The sequence below is a fragment of the Protopterus annectens genome, chromosome 17.part0 (assembly GCF_019279795.1).
Source record: "Protopterus annectens isolate FY-2018-M chromosome 17.part0, PAN1.0, whole genome shotgun sequence".
Classification (NCBI taxonomy): Eukaryota; Metazoa; Chordata; order Ceratodontiformes; family Protopteridae; genus Protopterus; species Protopterus annectens.
Window position 1 is genome coordinate 683,707,684 of NC_056751.1, and position 17,919 is coordinate 683,725,602.

Below are 17,919 nucleotides of genomic sequence, written 5' to 3' on the forward strand. Positions count from 1 at the left end.
AAGTGAGACCAACAAATCCTCCCGCTGAGCCCGCTTGTGTACATCCACCATAACGCTCCGCTCCTCCTGCTTCGATCAACAAAATGAAGTGAGACCAACAAATTCTCCCGCTCGTGTACATCCAAGTCCAACATAACGCTCCTCCCGCATTTGAACTGATGCGCGCGGTGAGCTCTATTCCGATTGGCTGCCCTGATGAGCTGACGTCATCGTGCACTAGTAAAGCGCGAAAAAGAAAATGTAAACGCTACCCCCCTTCCAAATAAGTTGTACTGAAATCAGTACAGTGCGTATGCCTCCCGACGTCCCTGCACCTATGAACCTATAAACCTATGAATGAACAATAAACTGTGAAGCATGTGTTTTTGAAATGTAATGGGGAAAACTATGCAAAGAAGATTTGTTTGAAGATATAAAAGAAGTACATAAAATAATCATGGATATGATTAAATATATATATGATTAAAATATATAAGAATAGAAGTAAACATATGTTAAAAGAATAGATAAAAAGTTATTTTATGGTCATATATGTTATATGGAATGAAAGAAAAAAATGAAATTATTTTTTAATGGTAAACAGAGTTTTGCAAAAATATTAAAATCAGATGGTGGTTATGGAAAAAGGAGGGGACTCTAATAGGGATGAAAATTTAGTATGATTGCAAAGGAAATTATGAATATGTGTAAATATATTTGTATATCTATATATTTGTATATTTTTAAATATTTGTAAATATGTAAATAAGAGTTATTTTTGTATATAAAGGACTCTTGCTCTTTTCAATGGTTGATGTGGGGATCTTTAAATCCACTTGAGCAACCACCCAATCAAGCAGATGGGGCCTTGGTTTAACATCCCATCTAAAGGACAATACACTGAGGTCCACAACACCCACCTTATGTTGCATTGCAGTGTCAGCAGTCAAGTTCCTGGTATGGAAATATAACCCAAAGACTTCCACATCAAAGGTGAGGATGCTACCTGTTGTGCCCTGACACTGCAACTGACTTCCATTTTGTTTTACCATTTGCCACAGGGCATCTTACAAGGTAAATGTGACTGCTACCAGTTCAAGGCATAGAATTCCTGTGTGGTGTATGAAAGAAATGAATGTGATTCTGTCTGGATGATACTTAAATGTAGTTTTGCATGCAAAATATTTGTCTCTCTACAGTACTTGATGCATTCACTTCAATGCCGTAATGTTGAAGAAAGGTAATTTTGGTAGGATTAATGTTTTTCCTATAAGAAACTCTTACTCCAGTATACCACAAGCTGTACAAACTTTCATTGTCCATATGCTAAAGGTTATGTTACCTTCTTATTCTCTCATAGTTGCAAATATGTTTATGTTCATTCCTCCAGCTGTTTTATACCCCGCTTTCAGCTTTGTGTCATAGTGCTTTCATAAACTTACCTTAAAGTGTCCATCATATCCCCTTTAGTATCCGCATGCAGGTCCCTGTGGGCATTTCATTGTAACGCTTGAGAAAGCAGGAAAATGGTATATCTATTTATGGTGTTATCATGCTATAATATTGCAGTCTGCAAATACAAAGCAAATCAGCGATGAGAATAGCTCAGATTCGCGGGAATCTAGAATTTAAGAAGACAGCAAAATTAATTTGAAAACAGTAAGAAAAAAAGAAATGGAGTATTTATGTGACATACAAAGAGTAAGCAACATTTTTACGCCATGATTTTCTATAAATTTCAAGACACAAACACTAGAAAGTCTAGTAGTCTCTGGACTTTTGTTTCATTAAATCTACATAGTCCCTTTTGATAACAGGTTGATCAGGTATCAAAGCTTTTGAAACCAAAAAATATTTACTTTAATAAAAAAGGAAATAGACCAGTCATAGATGGGTCTATATTATAACACTGAAGTCTTAAAACTTCGTATGTTATACTATCGAACACTATGTACCGAACATTGAAAATAGCGAAGCTGCAGAATATCGAATACTTTCCTAGGGAAAGTATTCAGTGGACCATTTCTGCAGCTTTGCTATTTCCTCGACTGTGGAGCAAAGGTTACGGACTGGGTTAAGGTAAGTGTGCGAACGAAAGTGAGTGTGCGATAGGGACTTTATGGTTAGGGAGCGGGTAAGGTGAGTGTGTGATAGGGACTTTAGGGTTAAGGAGTGAGTAAGGTGAGTGTGCAATAGTTAGGGACCTTAGGGTTAGGGTTGGGTTAAGGTAAGTGGATAGCTAGTAGTGTATGTATGGTTTAGCGTAGGGTTTTGTGAAGTGTATGTGTGTGGATTATTTATTTTGGTGTGCTTGTGTTGTGTGTATGTTTGTTGGAACAGCGCTATTCTGACTGTTCGATTTAATGGTCTTTCGACCCAATGGGTTCGATATTATAACATTCGATGTTTTAAGACTTTGATGTTATAATATAGACCCGTCATAGATACACATCATTCTTTGTTAGAAGTAATTTTGCGCTGATTGCTTCAGTATCATTATTTCAGAATGTTTCAGGAAGGTAAGTAAGCAAATGGAAAAGCAAACCACCAAAACTAAATATTCAACATTTGTCCCCAGATAAGGAAAACTTCAGAAGAGAATGTAAAATACCTATCAAAGAAGGAAAGAAAATCATTAACATATGCTCAAAGGAAGTACTGACCTTTATTATGGTAGAAATCAAATCTGCTTTGCTTCTTTCAGCATGCAACAGAAAATCTGTTTGGATAATTAGTAACAATGAATAATTCTATACCAGAGCTCTAGAAAACATACTATAGAAACTAGAATATCTGAGGGAGAAGACAAAATGTATTGCCTTCAACTATCTGAATCATGTCTAGAAATATGTAATATAAATGAAAAACTACTTGGCTTGAAAGCAAGAAGCAGAATAAATAATATTTTCATCAGAGGATTCTTAGAAAAAAAGATATGACCAGCTGAACTTAATGACTACAGTTTAAGGAATCTTTCTAGACTTGTTGGATTACATATCTGTTACCCAAAAATAAAAATGTATTTGCATATAGAGCCCTAACAACCTCATAGAATACTATCATGCCTAGACAAATCTACATCAGATAATTTTATCTTTCAAGTCTTCAAAACAAAAAAGACTTTACTGACAAGAACACAAACACAGAATTCCACAGGATATTCATTTGGCATATTAACAACAAATACAGAAATTAGCTGTGTTTTGTGCCTACCTAAGCCATAATAATATAAACTTTCAAAAGTCATTTCCTTCTAGACTCCAATTAACTGTCAAAGGAAATAAATGTCTGCTATCCATTCTACAAGCAGGCTGGCCCCTATTTGATAAACTATTTAAATTAAAAACCTGATTAATGTTTTGTGTCAACTATTTGGTGTTAACTTTTCTCAAAATGATCTAAAATAGCTGTTCTTTGTTAGTTTTAAGATTTCATTTAGCAGATTATTGTCTGCATTATATTGTGTCTATGTCATTTCTAGTAAATGAACAACTAAAATATTTCTAGTAAGTCTCTAGATGTATCAATACAAAATTCCAAGGTTAGTTGCAAGGTAAGAGCTATAATCTACAAATATGTCTTAAGGTATATATATCAGTATAATTCCATGAATATGTCTTCACATTTGAGTATTCAGAATAATATATCTGGATGTTACTGACTTTATAAATTCAGTATAGATAATGAAATGGCTTCATTGCTAAACTTTGCATTCTTGTACATTTGAATGTGATATGTACACTCATAATATCACTATGATAAAATTATCAAGTGATCTCTTGTTGGATTTATTTGGTGTTGCAGCAAACTCATCTTTTCAATGTCATGTTGTAGAGCTGTAGAACTGCCTTCTTATTCTTCTTTTGGCTTTTTCCCGGTTAGGGGTTGCCACAGCGGATCATCTGTCTGTTAATGATTGGCAGTGGAGTTTTTATGGTGTCGAGTTGCCAGCCCGGCGCCTAACCTTCCACAGAAGGCACACACATGCACACACTCACACCTAGATCCAATTTAGAATGTCCAATCCACCTACTGCATGTCTTTAGGATGTGGGAGGAAACCGGAGCACCCGGAGGAAACCCACACGACCATAGGGAGGATATGCAGACTCGGCACAGAAGGCACCCCAGCTGAGAATCAAACTAGAGAACCTCTTGCTGTGAAGCGACAATGCTAACCACTTCACCACCATGGCCGCCCAGCTGTAGAACTGCCTTCATTTTTGAAAATTTACAGCAGTATTTTAGGGGTTCCTGAACTGGTTATATTTGTAGTACAGTACCATTGTTTATACAGAGCCTGGCTACCTTTTAATGGTTAATGTGTAAATGTGGAAGATGGTGGCAAAATCTGTTACAAAATATCAGAAATCGAGATAAGTTCTTTCTAAGCCTGTTTTTAACATCACTGATAACTCTTGCATTTCTATACTACCATGTAGTAATGATAATTTATTATATACTTACCTCCTTTTTGAATATATACACTAGTAATGATAACTACCAAAATGATGATACAAAATAACAGTAAAAGAAGACATGGTAGTGTGTTAAGGCTGAATCCCAAGCAAGATGCTTCCCACAAAAGAAATGACTATTTCCCTTCACTAGCCACTATCTACATGTTCATATCTCTGAATACTTTTCTTCTTTATCACTGATGTACTTATGCTATCAGTGTCAGCAGTTTTCTTGTATCACTGATGTACTTATGCTATCAGTGTCAGCATTTGTTTGAAATGCTTTAACAGTTTAATATCGTCTAACATTTGGTATAGCTGTTGTTCTAACTAAACTTCAAAGAGTGCCATTGCATACTCTTTATAATTTATTTTGGAAATATTTACTTTATATAATAAATAAAAGGTTGATAAATATAACTTCACTTTCCCATCATAGATCTAACAAGTTTTCATGATAAAAACATGGACCTTTTGAGAGCATTTGTCAAATGGTACACATAGATGTAGTATAGATAACCCATTGTATATTAAATATAAGGAAGCAAACTCTGGCATCTGGCACCTTCCAGACCAAAGGTTTGGAGATGTTGTAAAGCAGTGCAAGATATTGTTAATATCATTCAATCCTTAGTGTCCTTACTCCACTGACAGAATTGGATTTCAGTAGATTTCAGCAGTGGTAAATGTTCAAATTAAGTCAAGAGCAATTTGATAGTTTGAGTGAAGGTAAGCAGTGCAAATGTATTGTGCATGCAGGAGTATTAGTGGGTTAGGGTTAGAGTAAGGGACAGCGAAGGGGGATGGAGTTAGTGGACTGTGTGTGTACTTCTGAGGGTGAAGGTACTTGGGTATCTGTGAGTGTTTCTGAGTTACAGATAGAGTGAGGGCATAGATTTAGGAATGTGTGAGTGTGATGGCATATATATATATATATATATATATATATATATATATGTGTGTGTGTGTGTGTGTGTGTGTGTGTGTGTGTGTGTGTGTGTGTGTGTGTATGTGTCTGTGTGTTTGTGTGTTGGCATATCTGAAGTGTGTGTGTGTGTGCGCGTGTGTGCGTGTGTGCGTGTGTGTGTGTGTGTGTGTGTGTGTGTGTGTGTGTTGGCATATCTGAAGTGTGTGTGTGTGTGTGTGTGTGTGTGTGTGTGTGTGTGTGTGTGTGTGTGTGTGTGTGTGTGTGTGTGTGTGTGTGTGTGCGTGTGTGTGTGTGTATATCTGGTGTGTGTGTGTGTGTGTGTGTGTGTGTGTGTGTGTGTGTGTGTGTGTGTGTGTGTGTGATGGCATATCTGAAGTGTGTGTGTGTGTGTGTGTGTGTGTGTGTGTGTGTGTGTGTGTGTGTGTGTGTGTGTGTGTGTGTGTGTGATTTATGTAGTGGTACTGGTAAGAAAAGCATTTTTGATAAGGAAATATGCAAGACTAGAGAGAGGACAGCTGCAGGGTTAGGGTTAGCACGTAATAATAAGGTGGGTCAAGGATGAAGTCTTTTTTTTATGCAACCTGACTGATCATAAAAGTGGTGCAAGTTGGCCCTTTTTTGATTGTTTTACTCTTGATATGCAGAAATTGATTAAATGTACGTATTTTTTTTGCATACTGGTTTTTTATGTTCAGTGTTTAGGCTGTTAGTTATTATTTTCTGTACCTCTTTTTTAAGTTAACCCTTTCTAATGTTATACCATTTGTTATATAATGATGTAATTATATTATTATTATTATTATTATTATATATGAATGCTATTATCACTAAACTGGCTAATAGTCTTATGTAATGTCTGGTTTTATGATCTAAAAATATGTTTCTTTTCCAGTCACTCTTTCAGCCCTTATTATTTACAACTGTAGCTATAGCTAGTTTAAATCATGACTATATAATTGAGATATATTTGGTTGAATTGTACAATCATTAATTTCAGTTGCACTTTTAACATGTAAAGTAACTTCCTAATACTTTGCTTTTGAAGTTGATACAATGCATCTTGTCCTTCCTTTCACATTATTATTTTCCAAAGTTTCAACTTTTATCTTGTCATATGTTTTATCAGAGGGTATACGATGTGTATAGTATACTGTTCAAGTAAAATGTATTGTTATAAAAATTGGATAAGACATATAAATAATCTTGGATGTATGTGTGTACATAAATGTGTTGCATACAGTGTGGCATTCTCAATAATGTTCAAAGTAGGTATTGTTACATGATTCATAGAATATAGAGGGTATTAAATTCTAGGAAAAAAAATTATACTTGACTCGGACTTTGTCATCTTCTGTGTTATCACAGAGGCCTTTGTTTTATTGTTCCATTTTTCATCACAGGCCTTAGGAAAATGCCATGTATTCAATTCATCTGAAATAAAACAAACACTTAACGGTATCAGTATTTTTTTGGGGGGTCCAATTTACATTGAGCAGTATGTTCAATATTATCACTTTTATCTCTAGTTTTACCAAGTCTTCTTAATATGACATATAAGACATACTATTTTTTTTTTGCACTCTCATAAGGTTTTTACGAGTTAACATTGTATTCTCGTTTGCTGATTTTTTAAGTATTACTCAAACATCACCATTAAATCTATTTTTGTATTCCATTTGTGTATGATTTCCTCATCAAATATCTATCTGTTCATATTTACAGCTGCTTATTTCTGCAACTCTTGTATTTCTTTGATTAAAATGTATAAATAAAAGGCTTTAGTTACTATTTGGTAATTGTAGCTAAGGAGGTAAAAATCTGTGAGAAAAAATAATGGCATTTCCTCCCTGTCATCAACTCTTAAAAATAAATTCCATTAATTGAAAAGGATGGTGATTTTATTCTAATCAATATTTGAAGTAAAGGCATAATCCAGTCATCTTCCCTCTCCACTAAAGCTTTGGTTACCCTTTCCTTAACAGTTTAACTCATTTGCTACATCGTATTTGCTCCGTTTGTGAAATATGGAGTCTCTGTTGTATCCTTAGGAGTTCGGACATCGTCTCTGTTGTATCCTTAGGAGTTCAGACATCTTTCTCAACATTTATCCTATAAAATTTAGATTATTATCACTCTGTGTCACTGCTGATACTACCCAGTGTGCAATCCCATGTACTCATAAATCCTTGCAGTAGATTCAGATATGCAGTTCTTAGTTGGAATCACCACTAACCATTTTGAACCATGTGCACCATAACCAAATCCCACCTGGTCTTCTCTTTAGCTGGATGAATATGTCCTATCTAATCAATTTGTGTCATTGTCCAGTGTCCCCTTGCAGTGTGAAGTCTTTGTTATGCTGGTTTTCATTTGGTATTACTATGCAAGCATATCAATGTTCTACTGGATTGTGTCATTTTTTTCCATAAATCCATTTAAAAATGTTATGCTGCGTTATATCTTGCAACTTTTGTGCTCCAAATATATTCCAGAATTTTGTGATTAAATATCACCGACTGTCTAGCAAAACTCTCTGGTGCATATGACATTTGCATCCCTTTATTTCCTTGTAATTCAGATAATTATTTTCACCTACTTTTTCCTTTTCTAATTTCTTAGCCAGTTCTGCCTCACAGATATATATATCACCAAGATTAGATAAGAAACCCTGTGAGATAACAGGATGTCATAGAAGTACAATAAAAGTTGCTTCCTTGGCAGCTTGTTCACCTGCATTAATACTCTTCATAGGTTAGAGGTTATAGAATGAGAAATGAAAGGAGTAGCACAGGCAGGAGAAGAAGAAGAGTGAGGGAAGATTTCAAATGAACTCAAGATCTGATGTCACTGCTTGGTTGAATGAACATTTGAGTGACTGAGGGCAAGGTGTTTTAGGGCAAGGAGCTTCCTAGTAGAATAATAGAGCTATACATGTAAGTGGACTGGCTAGTCACATATAAGAAGGAAGAGAAGGACTGGAGAAGATGGAATGAGACAGCAAGAAACCATAAGACAGGAATGGTGGAAAAGACGGGTGGGAAAAAGTCAGAGGATAGGAGGACATAGACAGAGGTGTCAGAGGAGTAGAAGCAAGTAGGGTGGCACAGAGAGAGGTAAAGTTGAAATTGAGAAAGGCAGCTTCCAAAAGGATAACAAACAGAATGAAGGCAGGGTGGAAGAGCATATGTAAAGAGTAGTGACCAGTGATAAAAAGCCAACTGAGACAGAAGTAGTCAGACAGGAGACAGTAAATACCAGAGTAGGAGGGACATGGGCACTGATGGATAGACAACCACATGAGAGAGGCAAAGAGCAAAAGAGACAGAGCAATGCAGAGGTCTTGTAGGAAATAGACATGAAGGATGGGGAAGAGATAAAAGGTGGACTACAAGGGAGGGCAACCAGTGCAGACAGTAAGAAGGGATGTTAGTGCTGGAAGTAGAGAAGTGAGGTTTACATACAGGAGTGACAGTAGAATAAAGCAGGAAATAAAGGAGATGAGAGGCAATACAGGACAAAGCAGAGAGTTTAGGTGACTGTAGATTCAGTCATAAAGATAAATAGGCATCTAGGCAAGTATGAAAGGGCAGAGCAGACTACAGTGAAACCCATCTCCAGGATTTGACTCAATCAGATGTGAATGAAAATGACCAAAGTAATTAAAAAGGGAAGAAGAGAAAACAAGCTGTAGTGCATATAGACATCAATGATTCATCAGATGACACAGCTGATACTAAGAAGCATCAGGAAGCTTTAGATGAATGCCATGACAGAGAGCTGGAAACACCATTCTCTGAAGTATTACTTTTACTAGCAAGCAGCATGGATTCAGGTATATAATGATTGACTGTGAGAGTTAACAATGGAGAAAGACTTCAGTCAAAAACAGTATGGAATGGATACGTGTCATACAGAAAGTACAGTTTTGTACCTACCATAAATGTAGATGTTCAAGTGCTAATACAGCTGCAGTCATAACAGATGGGTTCTCCTGCCGTCAGGCGGATCCTCAGTCGGCCGAATTCCAAAGTCTAGGTCCGGCATTGGTTGTCGTCGCTTCTTCCCTGATGTCAGTGCGACAGGGGTATAAAAGAACCAGCTGACACCATTTTCTTCAGTTTTTCTTGCCCCAGATGTCAGGTGCCCCCAGAAGGAAGGCAATACATAAATTTATATAATAAAGCAATGCAATATAATCAAAATACAGTAGTTGCAAGCAAATACACCATAAAAAGAATACCCCTAGAGGAGAAGGAGGGAGGGAAACCTGGACTGCAGCTGTATTAGCACTCGAACATCTACATTTATGGTAGGTGCAAAACTGTACTATGTTCATCGTGCATACAGCTGCAGTCATAACAGATGGGTTGAATCCCAAAGCTAAGGAAGGGGTGGTAGGCACTAGGTGGAACTAGGAGGAGCCAAAATGCCCTGCAAGACTGCAGTGGCAAAGCCTGCTCTAGATTTGGAGTATAATGGTAGGTTGTAGTGCTTGGAGAAGGTATGCACAGAACTCCAAGTGGCTGATTCCAAAATATCCTTGGTAGGAACTCCTCTGAGGAAGGCTGCAGAGGTGGCCGTGGCCCTGGTGGAATGAGTTCTAATGCCTGTAGGTACAGTTTTGCCATGAAAGGAATAGCAAAAGTGTATGCAGTGGGCTATCCATTTTGAGATTGTCTGTTTGGAAATTGGCTTTCCTTGAGCTCCTACCGCATAGGCCACAAAGAGCTGCTCTGATTTTCTGAAAGGCTTTGTTCTGTCCAAATAATAACGCAGTTGTCTGTGGATGTCCAAGGAATGTAATAATCTCTCCCCTTTGTTTTGAGGATTAGGATAAAAAGTAGGTAAATGTATGGCCTGATTTAAAGCTACCCTGGATACCACTTTAGGCATGAAGGATGGGTTGGTTCATAAGGAAACTCTGTCCTGATGGAAGATGATAAATGGCTGGACAGCCATGAGAGCCTGTAGTTCTGAAACTCTACGAGCCGAGGTGATAGCCAGAAGGAAAGCTGTTTTCCAGGACAAATATTGCAAATCTGATGAGGCAGCTGGCTCAAAGGGAGGCAAGGTCAGTTTTTCCAGAATGAAATTAAGATCCCAAGCAGGTATTGGTTGTTTCCTTGGAGGTCTTAAATTCTTAGCCCCTCTGAGGAACTGTCTTAATAGAGGGTGAGAGAATAAAGATGGATCAGTGTTGTATTCTGCAGAAATGGCTAAGGCATGGATTTTGATGGAGGAGAAAGAAAGTCCACTGCTTAGCAGTTCAGCCAAATATTGTAGTATTTGAGGTAAATTCAGTTTTCCAGGGTCCTGGCCCTTTTTCTCATTCCAGACACAAAACCGTTTCCATTTTGCAGAGTAAGCTTTTCTAGTTGATGGCCTTCTGGCCTCCAAAATGACATCCTGTACCTCCTTGGAGAGTAGGGCCTGCTGTGATGCTAAGGAATCTTCCATGCGGCTAGATTGAGTGTTTTTAGCTGACTGTGGAGAGTTTTGAAGCTGTGCTGAGTCAGAAGAAGAGGCATTAGAGGCAGGGTCCATGGTGGTGAATGCGTCAGGCTCCTCAGGAGTGGGTACCAGTGTTGCCTTGGCCAGTCCAGAGCAATGAGGATCATCTTTGGTCTGTCTGCTCTGGTCTTCAGTAGAACTTTGGGCAGCAGAGGAAGAGGTGGGAAGGCATAAACTGTCATCGATGTCCAACTGAAAGAGAGAGCGTCCACTCTCCAGGCCTTTGGATGAAAGATCCTTGAGCAGAATTTTGTCAATTGATGATTTTTGTGGGAGGCAAAAAGATCTATGTCTGGCCTTCCCCATTCTTGGATTATTTCTGTAAAAACTTTTGGATACAACTTCCATTCATGTGGATCTGTCATATTCCTGCTTAGGTTGTCTGCCAGCGTGTTTTCCTTGCCTGGCAAGTACTGTGCTTGTAGTTCCATTTGTAAGTCCATGGCCATGTTCCAAAGAGACATGGCCAGTCTGCATAGGGGGTATGAATGTGTTCCTCCCTGCTTGTTTATGTACCACATAACTGTGGTGTTGTCCGTTCTTATCAGTAGTTCACCTGGTTGTAGAAGGTCCTTGAAAGCTGTAATAGCATTTATTACTGATAGCATTTCTTTTTGATTGATGTGGAGGTGCTTTTCTTTTTGGGACCATTTGCCCTGAATGCACCGATCTGTCATGTGCGCCCCCCAGGCGTAGTCCGAGGCGTCTGTTGTGATGACTTGATTTTCTTGAGGCTTGCTGAATGGAAGACCTGTGTTTGTTTGACATGCTTGAGCCCACCACAGAAATTCCTTTTGCAGACATGGAATTAGTTGTATTATTGTTTCCAAACTGTGGCTGTGTTGTGACCATATATTTTTCAGGTACCATTGTAGTTTCCTCATATGCAGCTTTGCACATGGGATTAGTAAGATGCAAGATGCCATGAATCCCAGAGCCTGCAGGATTTTCCTTGCAGTCAGCCTGGTGCAATTTGCTAGTGTTCTGAAGTATTGAATTAGTTGCCCCTGCTTCTCTGGCATGAGGTAGGCCACCTGGGTGTTTGTGTCCAAACTGGCACCCAGGAAAATTATCTTCTGAGAGGGTATTAGCCTTGATTTCTTTTTGTTGACTGTGTATCCCAGAGAGTTCAATAACATTATTACATAAGCCAGATGTTTCAGAAGAATGTGCTTGCTGTCTGCTTGGATCAGGCAGTCATCCAAATAGGGATATATTTGTATCCCTTGAAGTCTGCAGTAGGCAAATACTGATGCCAGGCATTTCGTGAATACTCTGGGTGCAGTAGATAAGCCAAAGGGCAATGCAGAGAATTGATAATGAGTTGAACCTGCAGGAAATCTGAGGTATCTTCTGCAATTTTGTCTGATTGGGACATGCAGGTATGCCTCCTTGAGGTCCAATGTTACCAGCCAAGACTCCTTGCCCAGCATGGGAAGAAGCTGCTGTAGAGTGAGCATCTTGAATTTTGGTACAAGTAGAAATGTGTTTAGGATGGATAGATCCAAAATAGGTCTCCAATCATTTCCCTTCCTTGGCACCAGAAATAGCCTGGAATAAAAACCTTGACCTTGTTCATGCGTAGGTACCTCTTGAATAGCTTTCATGTTTATGAGATCTGTAATTTGCCTTTGTGCCTCTGCCCTTTGATTGTGTGGCAGGTTTGGCATGCCTCTCATTTTTGGAAGTGTGTGAAAATGGAATTTGTAGCCTCTGTTTATAATGTCCAGGATCCATTTGTCCTTTGTGACAATATGCCAATTTTTTGAAAATAATGACAGCTTTCCTCTTATGGGGGCTGCCATTTGAGACCTGGTTGGCATGCAAAGGGGAAAGTCATTGGGTTTGCTTTCTGAAAGATTGCGAGTTGTCCTCACCACCTCTTTGTGTAGGAGCTTGCCATTGTCTGCCTCTATACGATCCTTGGGATTGCCCTCTGCCCCTCGGGCGCCTGTATCTGCCTCTTTGGGGTCTGTCTGTGGCAGGAAAGGACCAGTTTTTGAAAGGCCAATTTCTACTAAAATGTGGGGGTTGAACCTGTAGAAATTCTTTCACTGTTTGCATTGATTTAGCCTTTTCCTCCATTTTCCTTAATACCTCCTCAGCATTAGCACCAAATAGTACATCCTTTTGAAGAGGGGCGTCTAGTAATTTAGCTTTGACATGATCAGGCAGGGCTTGTTCCTTGAGCCAGGCATGCCTACGTATGACTGATCCTGTAACAGCAGCTCTACATGAGGCCTCTGGAGCATCAAAACCACATTGTAAGGTATGCATACCCACTTGCTCTGCACTATGCATCAAATCCTGCAACTCCTTCAAGTCTGGTTGTTCAGGCTGTGACATTTTACTTTTCAATTGTGATAACAAAAACTGTTGATATTTTAGCATATGAAACTGACAGTTTAAGGCCCTCATGGATAAGGTAGCCGAGGTATATACCTTTTTTCCCCACCTTTCTAAGGATCTGGAATCTCTCTCGGAAGGCAATGGATTTTTAGCAATGGAGGCCTTAACTCCCTTGGGACCCTGTGAGATGGTTTCTGGGTCAGCAGCATGGCTTTTGTATAGAAATTGGTGTGAGTCAGGGACCCTGTAGTACCTGTCAGGCTTAACTGGAGCTGGAGGTAGAGAGTCTGGGTTAAGGCAGGCCTCCGAGTAAACATCATCTAGGATGTCCAAGACAGGAGGTATAGCCAGAGGCCTGTGCTGAGGAAGCAAGAGAAATTCCCTGAGCCTTTTCTTGGAATCAGAATAATCCTGGCCTTCCCAGTGGAAGTGTTCCCTTAAGGTATGCAAAGTTTCCCCAAATGAGTAATCCTCAGGGGGGGATACAGAAGGGATGGATTCCTCCGCATCAGAGTCTTCAAAAGGGGAGTAAGAATGTTCCTGATCATCAGAGTGCTCTGAAATAATGGAGCCCTGATCAGAGGAGGGGGAATCTTCCTCCACTCTAGGCCTTTTGTCCGGAGGGGGCTGAGAACCTCTGATAAGAGTAATTAAATCCTCAGCCATTTTAAGCATCTGTTTCTTAGGCATGGGGCCTGGAGATGGGCCCTGTGTAGCTGGTCTCTTAGAGTGCATGGTTGCTTTAGACATTGTGAAAGCCTTGATGGAGAAAGAAGAGGAAGGTCTGAAGACACCTTGAGTGGAGGTGGACCTGTCCACATTCTGAGTTTCAATGCCAAGAGTGGCTTCAGTATCTGTAGTCGGGGTGTGGGCCGAGGAGCCTGCGACCTTGGGCACAGGAGACACTGTCAAAGACAGGTCATCGGTAGGCAGGGGCTGCGTAGGCACCTCACTGAGAACCAGACCACATGTAGTCGGCTTTGGCGTGGTGTCGGTAGAGGCCGTGGACCTCACGTGCCGGTCCTTGTCTTTGCGTTTTTTAGACAAAACCGGAGTCGGAGTATCTGACGACATAGTATAGTTAAATGCTTTTCCAAAATAATGCTGGGCGAACTCCGCCCGACGCTTAATAGTGCGTTTGTTGAATGTAGCACAAAAGTGACAGGCCGAAACTTCGTGGTCTGGGCCTAAACAAGGTATACAGAGGGAATGGAAATCCTTATGCGGTATTTGCTTCCCACAAGAAATACAATTATTAACTTTGTCTGACATCGGTCTGAGGCAAGAAAAGGTTCCCCAATGGGGTACTTAGCTTTTAAGAAGACTTCGGTTTCCAAATTTTCGTAATCTCAGGAGCTGGCCGACCAGCACTTGCGAACTGCTTCTGCTTCAGGCACCGCGCGGCAAGAAAGACTGAAGAAAATGGCGTTGGCTGGTTCTTTTATACCCCTGTCACACTGACATCAGGGAAGAAGCGACGACAACTGACGCCGGACCTAGACTTTGGAATTCGGCCAACCGAGGACCCACCTGACGGCAGGAGAACCCATCTGTTATGACTGCAGCTGTATGCATGATGAACATCAAGATGGTGCAGTGATTCTGTAATACACTGTGTTGAAAAAAAGTTTAAGTACTTTATGTTCTTCAACCCTGAGATGTGCAATCTTGATAGTTCTTCCCATGGAAACTGCCAGTATATGCTCATTGTGATAATAATCACAATTTATTAGTCTTTGATATACAGCATGGAACATGACTGCTGGGACAAAAAAAAAACACTGCTATATAAATATTGAAATCAGTGAATGATGAATGATATCTTTAAAAAAAATCACAAACTTGATTTATAAACATACATTGTTTAGCAACATATTGGCTGATTGTCAAATACTGCAGATAAAGCTACAAAATGACCAGACTATTTACTTTTTATTTCATTCTTCCTGTTGGATAAGTATTCCTTTCTACTTGCACCATAAATGTGCAATAGGCAAGCACACCCATTGATGGTACATGCTAGATTAGAGGTGCTGTTTCTTAACATTCAGCTATGTTGTTTCCCTAATGGGCATGGTACCACAGTGCATACTGATATTATTAAAATTATCACTGAAACAGGTTATAATCTCTAACCTTATATACACTGGTGAGTTACATCTGTACGGTACATTACAAGATTATCCACTATGCAAGGAACAGGCTTCAATGTAACCCAGAAGGGCCAAACATAGTATCCACTATGCAAGGAACAGGCTACAATGTAGCCCAGCAGGGCCAGATATTTGTAATAGGTTAGAAAACTAGTTAACAATCATATGCTTAAAGAAGATAGATGAGGGGTGGTAGTGTGATGATAATATTACAAATGTAGATGTTTAGGCTATAGATGCAAAGTAAAAAAGAAATGTAGAGTAGAAAAGAGAAACAAACAAGATTTCTTAGTTTGTGGCTGGGTAGAATTACTCTGCAGTGTTAAGAATTCTGGGTAGGAAGGTAAGAAGCTGCAAGCAGTGTTGCAGGAGGGGAATATTGTAGATATCACAGAAATATAAGCCAGTGGTAGATATCACAGAGACATATGCCCATGACAAGCGGTATAAATACATGAAGCCGTATGGGTGCAGATTACTCAGGAATACCACAGAAGATAGAGATGAAAGTGGACCTATGATCTTCATAATAAAGGGCACTGGATGTGTGCTCAGAGAAGAATAACACCAATTCAAAAACAGGCAAGGGACCAGCAAGGATCAGTACTTAGGTTAAATACATTGGCAGTTAAGGAAGAGGAAAGAGAGAGATGTTGCACTGTATGGCCAAAATACATCAAGGAAGGAGTATTTGAGAAAATAAAGTAGCGGAGAAGAAAGAAAAGGGTAATTACTCATGAGACATCAGAATCTCCCATGATAGACTGGGGGATTCTGAGCTCCAAGGCGTAGAAGGAGCAGGAGCTGACTGAAGTTCTGAGCCATGAGGGGTTTAACCAACTGGTGCAAAACCAGAATGTCTACAGTTCTTGAATGTGGTCCAGGTTAAGGAAACATTAACCAGCAAAGATCATGCAATTGTGTAGTTTAGAGTAGAGGGAAGGGTAAGAATATAAAAATACATTGGTGTATGATTTTAGAACTTGGATTAAGCTGTGCTGGGCAGATAGCGAAGGGAAGGATAGGAGAGTGACAGCACACTAAGACAGTGAGCAATCTGCGTGAACGGGTCATGGATAGAGGAGTCAGGCTTATAGACAAGATGGAATGAAGAAGTAATGAGGAAGAAGAGGGTGACTATAATGATGTAGAAATATGAGGATAGCAATTACAGCAAAAGGTAGGACCTAAAAGATGTGGTTAGGAGTGGGTGGGAAGGTGAAAGAGACACAATATATGGAGACGAGCAGAAAGATGATGATGATGATGATGGACAGAGGAGCAAAAAAATAATAAAATAAAGAAGTGGGGTTCAAGAAGGAAAGCAAGGGAACTTTGGGGTACACAACAGAAACAGGGAAAGTAAGGACAGAACTGGTCAGGCTGAGTAAAGATGGAAGGGTGATCACAGGACACTGGAAGAATTCAGAGGTGCTGAATTTATACTTCTGGTCTTCAGAAAGGGTAGCTAAAGGAAGGTGTCATATTATGATAGAGGCAGAACAGAATGAAAAGACAGTGGACACATTCCAGAATGGAGATGGAGGTAGTAGGGAGTGAGATGAGTGCCCCCATGGAAAATAAAGGAAAAAGCAGATGTGCTATCCCCTGCAATGCTGAGAAATGTGGTCACTGTCTCAACAGATCTGCTAATGGGAAAGTCCAACAGATAACTGACTAGAGCAAAATTGCCAGAGTACTAGAGGACGGTATGCTCAGTACCCTTGCTTGTAGAAGATGAGGCAGGACAATTCAAGGAATTACAGTCCTTTTAACTTATCAGCAGTGGCTGGTTGAGCTATGGAAAGAGTCTTGAAAGGAGAGCTGTTAGCATTTCTAGAGGACATCAGTCTCCAGGAACAGCTACTATGGGTTCATGGCCATAAGAAACTGTCAGTTAAAGTTGATCCAGTGTTATGACTGGGTTACACATGAACTTGACAGATAAGTAACAGAAGGTCTGATCTACCTGGACTTCAGCAAGACCATTAACTTGGTCCCACACAAACAACTACTGATAGCAAAACTGCAGAGATCAGAGGGCAGTACCAAGACTGAGGAAGTGGAGAGCTGACTGTTTAACTGGAAAGAATCAGATGATATCAGGATTTGGAAAGTGACTAGTGGAGTACTGCAGGGGGCTGATCTGGTTCTAGTAGTTATCAGTGTGTTTGTTGAAGATGTATCTGTAAGAATTGAGAAAAAGCTCAGTGTGTTCACAAATGATAGAAAGATAAGAGAAGAGTATTAAGATGAATTTAGAAATGCCAAACAACTGAGAAGGAAAATAATAATTGTGACTCAGTGCCACAAAACCTTTGGGGCAAAGTATTAGCTGGGGAGTGTGAAACTAATACAACAGGACAAGAGAAGGATCTGGGTGTGTTGATTACACCTTGATTGGACCACCAGGATGGAATGAGATTGCAAATGGCAGAAATAAAAAACTGAATCGTGTCAGGAAAATGTGAGATGATCCTGAATTGGAAGGATGGATAAGGAAGGAGGGGCCCGTGGGCAGTAGAATGTAGGGACTAAGT